Source organism: Lupinus angustifolius, chromosome LG06, assembly GCF_001865875.1.
Source record: "Lupinus angustifolius cultivar Tanjil chromosome LG06, LupAngTanjil_v1.0, whole genome shotgun sequence".
NCBI lineage: Eukaryota > Viridiplantae > Streptophyta > Magnoliopsida > Fabales > Fabaceae > Lupinus > Lupinus angustifolius.
In genome coordinates this window covers 17,674,013-17,684,359 of record NC_032014.1, presented here as the reverse complement: position 1 = coordinate 17,684,359, position 10,347 = coordinate 17,674,013, and positions in this window count along the sequence as shown.

Sequence of the window (10,347 nt, the reverse complement as noted above, 5' to 3'; positions counted from 1 at the left end):
CATCCTCATCCTCATGCTCATCCTCATCCTCATCCTCATCCTCATCCTCATCCTCATCCTCATCCTCATCCTCATCCTCATCCTCATCTTCATCCTCATCCTCATTCAAATCCACATCCTACCCTCATCATCATCTTAATCCTCATCCTCATCCTCATCCCATTTCGTCATCGTCATCCTAATCCTAATCCTAATCCTCATCCTATCCTCATCGTAATCCTAAACCTCATCCTAATCCTAATCGTAATCCTAAACCTAATCCTCATCATAATCCTCATCTTAATCCTCATCCTAATCTAATCCTCTTCCTAAAGTCAACGTCATCTTCTTCCACATCCTTCTCCTCATCCTCATCCTCAACCTCATCCCCTTCCTCATCCCCTTCCTCATCCTTATCCTCATCCTAATCCTAGTCCTCATCCTATCCTCATGCTCAACCTCATCCTCATCCACATCCTATTCCTAATCCTATCCTCATCCTCCTCCTCAATCTCATCCTAATGATAATCCTCATCGTAATCCTCCTCATAATTCTTATCCTCTTCCTATCCTCACCGTCATCCTCTTCCCCATCGTCATCGTCATCCTCATCCTGATCCTCATCCTCATACTCATCCTATTCTCATGCCCATCCTCATCCTCATAGTCATACTCATTCTAATCCAAATCCTCATCCTATTCCTAATCCTCATTGTAATCCTGGTCCTAATCCTAATCCTCATCCTATCCTCATCATCTTCCTCATCCTCTTCCATATCCTCATCCCCATTCTCATTCTCGTCCTCATCCTCATCCTCATCCTCATTAGAAATCTCATCCTAATCCTAATCCTCATCCTATCCTCATCTTCATCCTAATCCTAATCCTAATCCTAATTGTAATCCTTCTTCCTTATCCTCATCCTCATCCTAATCCTCATTCAAATCCACATCCTACCCTCATCATCATCCTAATCCTAATCCTCATCTTAATCCTCATCCTCATCCTTATCCTTATCCTCTTTCGTCATCGTCATCCTATCCTCATCTTAATCCTAATCAACATCCTCATCATAATCTTCATCCTAATACTAATCCTAATCCTCATCCTCATCCTCATCCTCATCATCAACCTCATCCTAAACCTAATCCTAATCCCATCCTCATCCTCATCCTCATCCCAATCCTAATCCTCATCCTCATCCTAATCCTAATCCTAATCCTCATCCTCATCATCTTCCTCATCCTCTTCCATATCCTCATCCCCATTCTAATTCTCATCTTCATCCTCATCCTCATCCTCATCCAAATCCTAATCCTAATCCTAATCCTAATTGTAATCCTTCTTCCTTATCCTCATCCTCATCCTCATCCTCATCCTCATCCTCATCCTCATCCTCATCATCCTACCCTCATTATCATCCTAATCCTAATCCTAATCTTAATCCTCATCCTCATCCTTATCCTCATCCTCATCCTCATCCTTATCCTCATTCAAATCCACATCCTACCCTCATTATCATCCTAATCCTAATCCTAATCTTAATCCTCATCCTCATCCTTATCCTCATCCTCTTTTGTCATCGTCATCCTAATCCTAATCCTAATCCTAATCCTAATCCTCATCCTATCCTCATCATAATCCTAAACCTCATCCTAATCATAATCCTAATCCTAAACCTAATCCTCATCATAATCCTCATCTTAATCCTCATTCTAATTCTAATCCTCTTCCTAACGTCATCGTCATCTTCTTTCCCATCCTTATCCTCAACCTCATCCCCTTCCTCATCCCCTTCCTCATCCTTATCCTCATCCTAATCCTAGTCCTCATCCAATCCTCATCCTCATCCTCATGCTCATCCTCATCCTAATCGTCAACCACATCCTCATCCACATCCTATTCCTCATCCTCCTCCTCAATCTCATCCTAATGATAATCCTCATCATAATCCTCCTCATAATCCTTATCCTCTTCCTATCCTCACCCTCATCCTCTTCCCCATCGTCATCGTCATCATCATCCTGATCCTGATCCTCATACTCATCCTATTCTCATGCCCATCCTCATCCTCATACTCATTCTAATCCAAATCCTCATCCTATTCCTAATCCTCATTCTAATCCTCGTCCTAATCCTAATCCTCATCCTATCCTCATCATCTTCCTCATCCTCTTCCATATCCTCATCCCCATTCTAATTCTCATCTTCATCCTCATCCTCATCCTCATCCTCATCAGAAACCTCATCCTAATCCTAATCCTCATCCTATCCTCATCTTCATCCTAATCCTAATCCTAATCCTAATTGTAATCCTTCTTCCTTATCCTCATCCTAATCCTCATCCTCATCCTCATCCTCATCATAATCCTATGCTCATCCTCCTCATCCTCCTCATCCTCTTCCTCATGCTCAACCTCATCCTTGTTTTCATTCTAATCCTAATCCTATACTCATCCTCATCCTCATCCTTATCCTCATCCTCATCCTCATCCTCATCCTCATCCTGATCCGCATCCTCATTCTCATCCTCATCCTAATCCTCATCCTAATCCTAATCCTAATCCTAATCATATCCTCATCCTCATCCTAACTATAACCCTAATCCTAATACTAATCTTAATCTTGTCCTATCCTCATCATAATCTTAATCCTCATCCTCATCATAATCTTAATCTTCATCCTCATCTAAATACTAATCCTCATCCTAATCCTAATCCTAATCCTCATCCTAATCCTAATCCTAATCCTATCCTCATTTTCATCCTAACTCTAAGCCTAATCCTAATCATATCCTCATCCTCATCCTCATCCTCATCCTAATCCTAATCCTAATCCTAATCCTCATCCTTATTCTGATTCTCATCCTCATCTTTATCTACATCCTCTTTTTCGTCCTCATCCTTATCCTAATCCTCATCCCAATCCTCACCCTATTCCTATCATCATCCTAATCCTCTCCTCATCCTCATCCTCCTCCCCTTCCTCATCTTCATACTCATCCAAATCCTCATCCTCATCCTCTTCCTAATCCTCATCCTAATACTAATCATAATCCTAATCCTGATCCTAATCCAAATCATCATCCTCATACTCATCATCTTCATCATCCTCATCCTCATCCTAATCCTAATCCAGTCGTCATCCTAATCCTCATCCTCGTCCTCATCCTAATACTAATCCTCATCCTCATCCTCATCCTCATCCTCATCCAAATCCTAATCCTCATCCTAATCGTAATCCTTATCCACATCCTCATACATCCTAATCCTCACCCTAATTCAAATCCTATCCTCATCCTCATCCTCCTCCTCATCTTCATCCCCATCCTAATGCTCATCCTAATCCTCATCCCATCCTCATCCTCATTCTCTTCTTCTTCCTCATGCTCATCCTCATTCTATTCCTCATCCTATCTTCATCCTCATCCTCGTCCTCGTCCTCGTCCTCTTCCTATAATCATCCTCTTCGTCATCCTATCCTTGTCGTCATCCTCATCCTCATCTTCATCCTATCCTCATCCTCATCCTCATCCTCCTCCTCCTCCTCACCTTCACCCTCATCCTCATCCTCATCCTCATCCTCATCCTCATCCTCATCCTCATCCTCATCCACATACTCATCCTAATCCTCATCCAAATTCTTGTCCAAATCCTCATTCTCATCCTCGTCCACATCCTAGTCCTCATCGTAATCCTAATCCTAATCCTAATCCTCATCCTCATCCTCGTCGTAATGCTCATCCTCATCTTCCTCCTAGTCCAAATTCTAATTCTCATCCTAATATTCATCCTAGTCCTCGTCCTTTTCCTATCCTTATCGTCATCCTCATCCTAATCTTTATCCTAATACTCATCCTATCATCATTCTAATCCTAATCAGAATCCTCATATTATCCTAATCCTCATCCTCATCCTCATCCTCATCATAATCCTTATCCAAATCCTCATCCTCATCCGGATCCTCATCCTCATCCTCATCCCCATCCCTAACCTCATCCTCATCCTCATCCTCATCCTCATCCCCATCCTCATCCTCATCCTCATCCTCATCCTCATCCTCATCCTCATCCTCATCCTCATCCTCATCCTCATCCTCATCCTCATCCACATCCTCCTCCTCATCCGATTGATCATCTTCATCCTCATCCCCATCCTAATCCTATTCCTAATTTTCATTTTCATACTTATCCTAGTCCTAATACTCATCCTTGTCCTAATCATCATCCTGATACTCATCCTCATCCTAATCGTAATTCTCATCCTAATACTCATCCTAGTCCTAGTCCTCATCCTATCCTCATCCTCATTCTCATCCTAATCCTCATCCTCATACTCATCCTCATCCTCATCCTAATCTTAATCCTCACCATAATCATATTCCTCATCCTCATCCTGTCCTCATCCTCATCCTCATCCACATCCTCATCCTCATCCTCATCCTCATCCTCATCCTCATCCTCATCCTCATCCTCATCCTCATCCACANTCATCCACATCCTCATCCTCATCCTAATCCTCATCCTAATCCTAATCCTAATCCTAATCCTAATCCTCATCATGTCCTCATCCTCATCCTCATCCTAATCCTCATCAAAATGTTGATCCTCATCCTCATCCTAATACTCATCCTAATTCTCATCCAAATCCTATTCCTCTTCCCAACACTAATCCTAATCATATCCTCCTCCTCATCCTCATTCTCAAACACATCCTCGCCCTCATACTAATACTAATCATCATCCGTATCCTAATCCTCATCCTCATAGTAATCCTAATCCTCATCACATCCTTATCGTCATCCTCAACTTCATCTTCATAGTCATCCTAATCTTCATCCTGATCCTAATCCAAATTGTCATCCTCATCCTCATCCTCATCCTAATCCTCATCCTAATTCTCATCCTAATACCCATCCTAATTCTCATCCTCATCCTAATCCTCATTCTAATGATCATGGCAATACTCATCCTCATCCTCATCCTCATCCTCATCCTCATCCTCATCCTCATCCTCATCCTCATCCTCATCCTCATCCTAATCCTAATTCTAATGCTAATCCTCATCCTCATCCTAACGCTCATCCTATTCCTCATCCCAATACTAATCCTAATCATATGCTCATCCTCATCCTCATCCTAATCCTCATCCTAATGCTCATCCTCATACGCATCCTAGTCCTAATCCTAATCCTATCTTCATCCTCATCCTCATCCTCATCCTCATCCTAATCCTCATAGTAATCCAAATCCTAATCCTTACCCTAATCCTCATCCTCATGCTCAACCTAATCCACATACAAATCCTCATCCTAATTTTCATCCTTGTATTCATCGTAATCCTCATCCTCATCCTATCATCATCCGCATCCTCATCCGCATCCTCATCCTCATCTCGTCCTCATCCTCATCCTCATCCTCATCATCATCCTCATCCTCATCCCCATCCTAATCCTCATCCTAATTATCATCCTAAGACTTATCCTAGTCCTAATAGTCGTCCTAGTCCTAAACGTCATCCTAATACTCATCCTCAGCCTCATCCTCATCCTAATCCTAATACTCATCCTCGTCCTAATCCTCATCCTATCTAAATCCTCATCCTCATCCTAATCCTCATCCCCATCCTCATCCTCATTCTAATCCTTATCATCATCCCAATCCTAATTCTCATTCTAATACTCATCCTAGTCTTAATCCTCATCCTAGCCTCATCCTCATTCTGAACCTCATCTTCATCCTAATCCTAATCCTCGTATAAATCCTTATCCTTATCCTGAATCTCATCCTCATCCTAATATTCATCCTAATACTCATCCTAGTCCTCGTCCTCATCCTAGTCTCATCCTCAACCTCATCCTAATCCTAATCCTCATCCTATCCTCATCCTAATCATAATCCTCATCGAAATCCTCATCCTCATCCGCATCCTAATCCTCATCCTAATCCTAATCTTAACCCCCAACCTCATCCTAATTATCATCATAATACTCCTCCTAGTACTAATTCTCATTTATCCTCATTCTCACCCCAATCCTCATCCTATAAGTTATCCTAGTCCTAATCCTCATTTATCCTCATCCTATTCCTCATCCTAATCCTAATTCTCATCCTTATACTCATCGTAGTCCTAATCCTCATCCTATCCTCATCCTCATCCCTAACCTCATCCTCATCCTCATCCTCATCCTCATTCTAATCATCACCCTCATCCTCATTCTAATCATCACCATCATCCTCATCCCCATCCTCATCCTAATCGTCATCCCCATCCTCATCCTCATCCTCATCCTCATGCTCATCCTCATTCTCATCCTAATCCTAAACCTCATCCTAATCCTAATCTTAATCTTCATCCTCCGCCTAATCCTGATCCTTATCCTCATCCTAATTATCATCATAATACTCATCCTAGTCCTAATCCTGATTTATCCTCATCCTCATCCAAACAGTCATCCTAGTCCCAATCCTCATTTATTCTCATCCTCATCCTAATCCTAATTCTCATCCTAATACTCATCCTAGTCATATTCCTCATCCTATCCTCATCCTCATCCTCATCCTGAACGTCATCCTCATTCTCATCCTCATCCTATTCCTCATCCTCATCCTCATCCTCATTCTAATCCTCATCCCAATCCTAACCCTAATCATCATCCTCACCATAATCATGATCCTAATCCTTATCCTATTTCTCATCACAATACTCATCCTAATCCTCATTTATCCTCATCCTCATCATCATCATCATCCTAATCCTAATTTTCATTCTAATAATCATCCTAGTCCTAATTCTCATCCTAGCCTCATCCTCATCCTGAACCTCATCCTCATCCTAATCCTAATCCTCGTACAAATCCTGATCCTGATCCTAAATCTCATCCTCTTCCTATGCCTCATCCTAATATTCATCCTAATACTCATCCTAGTCCTCATCCTCATCCTATTCTCACCCTCATCCTCATCCTAATCCTAATCCTCATACTATCCTCATCCTCATCCTAATCATAATCCTCATCCAAATCCTCATCCTCATCTGCATCCTAATCCTCATCCTAATCCTAATCTTAACCCCCAACCTCATCCTAATCCTCATCCTAATTATCATCATAATACTCATCCAAGTCCTAACCTCATTTTTCCTCCTTCTCATCCCAATCATCCTCCTAATAGTCATCCTAGTCCTAATCCTCATTTATCCTCATCCTAATCCTAATTCTCATCCTTATTCTCATCCTAATCCTAATCCTCATCCAGAACCTCATCTAGAACCTCATCCTCATCCTCATTCTAATCATCACTCTCATCCTCATTATAATCATCACTCTCATCCTCATTCTAATCATCACCCTCATCCTCATCCTCATCCTCATCCTCATCCTAATCCTCATCCTAATTCTAATCTTAATCCTCATCCTCATCCTAATCCTCATCCTAATTCTCATCACAATACTCATCCTGGTCCTAATCCTCATTTATCCTCATCCTAAAACTCATCCTAGTCCTAATCCCCATTTATCATCATCCTCATTCTAATCCTCATCCTCATCCTCATCCTCATCCTCATCCTCATCCTAAACCTCATCCTCATCCTATCCTCATCTCCAATCACGTCCTCATCCTATCCTCATCCTCATCCTCATCCTTATCCTCATCCTCAGCCTCATCTTCATCCTAATCCTCATCCTAATCCTAATCATAATCCTCATCCTCATCATAATACTCATCCTAATCCTCATCCTAATCCTCATCCTCACCATAATTATGGTCCTCATCCTAATCCTAATTCTCATTCTAATACTCATCCTTGTTCCAATCCTCATCCTAGCCTCATCCTTATCCTGAACCTCATCCTCATCCTAATCCTAATCCTCGTACAAATCCTGATCCTGAATCTCATCCTCATCCTATGCCTTATCCTAATATTCATCCTAATACTCATGCTAGTCCTCATCCTTATCCTATTCTCACCCTCATCCTCATCCTAATCCTAATCCTCATCCTATCCTCATCCTTATCCTAATCATAATCCTCATCCAAATCCTCATCCTCATCTGCATCCTAATCCTCATCCTAATCCTAATCCTAACCCCCAACCTCATCCTAATCCTCATCCTAATTATCATCATAATACTCATCCTAGTCCTAACCTCATTTATCCTCCTACTCTTCCCAATCCTCATCCTAATAGTCATCCTAGTCCTAATCCTCATTTATCCTCATCCTAATCCTAATTCTCATCCTTATTCTCATCCTAATCCTAATCCTCATCCAATCCTAATCCTTATCCGGAACCTCATCCAGAACCTCATCCTCATCCTCATCCTCATTCTAATCATCACTCTCATCCTCATTCTAATCATCACCCTCATCCTCATTCTAATCATCATCCTAATCCTCATCCTAATCCTCATCCTAATCCTAATCTTAATCCTCATCCTAATCCTCATCCCAATTCTCATCCCAATACTCATCCTGGTCCTAATCCTCATTTATCCTCATCCTAAAACTCATCCTAGTCTTAATCCCCATTTATCCTCATCCTCATTCTAATCCAAATCCTCATCCTCATCCTCGTCCTCATCCTCATCCTATCCTCATCTCCATTCATGCCCTCATACTATCGTCATCCTCATCCTCATCCTATCCTCATCCTAATCCTCATCCTCAGCCTTATCTTCATCCTAATCCTCATCCTCATCCTAATCTTAATCCTCATCCTCATCCTAATCCTCATCCTAATCCTCATCCTGATTATCATCCTAATACTCATCCTAGTCCTAAGTCTCATTTATCCTGATCCTTATGCCAATCCTCATCCTAATACTCATCCTAATTCACATCCTAATACTCATCCTAATTCTCATCCTAACACTCATCCTAGTACTAATCCTCATTTATCCTCATCCTCTTCCTCATCGACATCATCATCCTAACCCTAATTCTCATCCTAGTCCTAATCCTGATCCTATCCTCATCCTAATCCTAATCATCATCCTCATCCTCCTCCTCATCCTAATACTAATCCTAATCCTAATCCTCATCCTATCCACCTCCTCATCCTCATCCTAATCATAATCCTCATCCAAATCCTTATCCTCATCCTCATCCTCATCCTCATCGTAATACTAATCCTCATCCTAATCCTAATCCTAATCCTCATCCTCATACTTATCCTCATCCTCATCCTAATCCTCATCCTCATCCTAATCCTCATCCTAATACTAATCCTAGTCCTAATCGTCATTCATCCTAGTCCTCATCCTCATCCTAATCATATCCTAATTCTCATGCTAATACCCATCCTCAACTTAATACTCATCCTAGTCCTAATCCTCAATTATCCTCATCATAATCCTCATCCTCATCCTAATCTTAATTCTCATCCTAATACTCATCCTAGTCTTAATCCTCATCCATATACTCATCCACTTGCTCATCCTAATCCTTATCCCCATGCTAATCCTAATCCTCATCCTAATCCTAATCCTCACCCTCATCCTTATCCTAATCATAGTCCTCATCCTAATCCTTATCCTCTTCCTAATTCTCATCCTAAAAATGATCCTAGTCCTAATCCTCATTTATCCTAGTCCTTATCCTCATCATCATCCTTTGCCTCATCCTCATCCTAATCCTCAATATAATTCTCATCCTAATACTCATCCTAGTCCTAATATCTTCCTAGTCCAAATCCTCAATTATCCTCATCCTCATCCCCATCCTCATCCTAATCCTAATTCCCAATCTAATACTCATCCTAGTCCTAATCCTAATTCTCATCGAATAGTCATCCAAGTCCTAATCCTCATCCTATCCGCATCCTCATACTCATCCTCATCCTGATCTTAATCCTTATCCCAGTCCTCATCCTAATCCTCATCCTCATCCTCATCCTCGTCCTTATCCTCATCCTAATCCTCTTCCTCATCCTCAATCTAATCCTATTCGTAATTCTCTTCTTCATCCTCATCCTCATCCTAATCCTCATCTTAATTCTCATCCTAATACTCATCCTAGTTCTCATCCTAATCCTAATCCTCCTCGTAATCCTATTCCTCTTCCTCATCCTCATCCTCATCCTCATCCTCATCCTCATCCTCATCCTCATCCTCATCCTCATCCTGATCATAATACTCATCCTAGTCCTAAACCTCATTTATCCTATCCTAATCCTAATGTTAATTCAGATCCAAGTATTCAACCTTGTCCTCATCCTCATCCTAATCCTTATCCTAATCCTAATGTTAATTCTCATCCAAATACTCATCCATGTCCTCATCTTCATCCTCATCCTAATCCTTATCCTGATCCTAATGCTAATCGTAATCCTCATCCTATCCTCATCCTCATCCTCATCCTCACCCTCA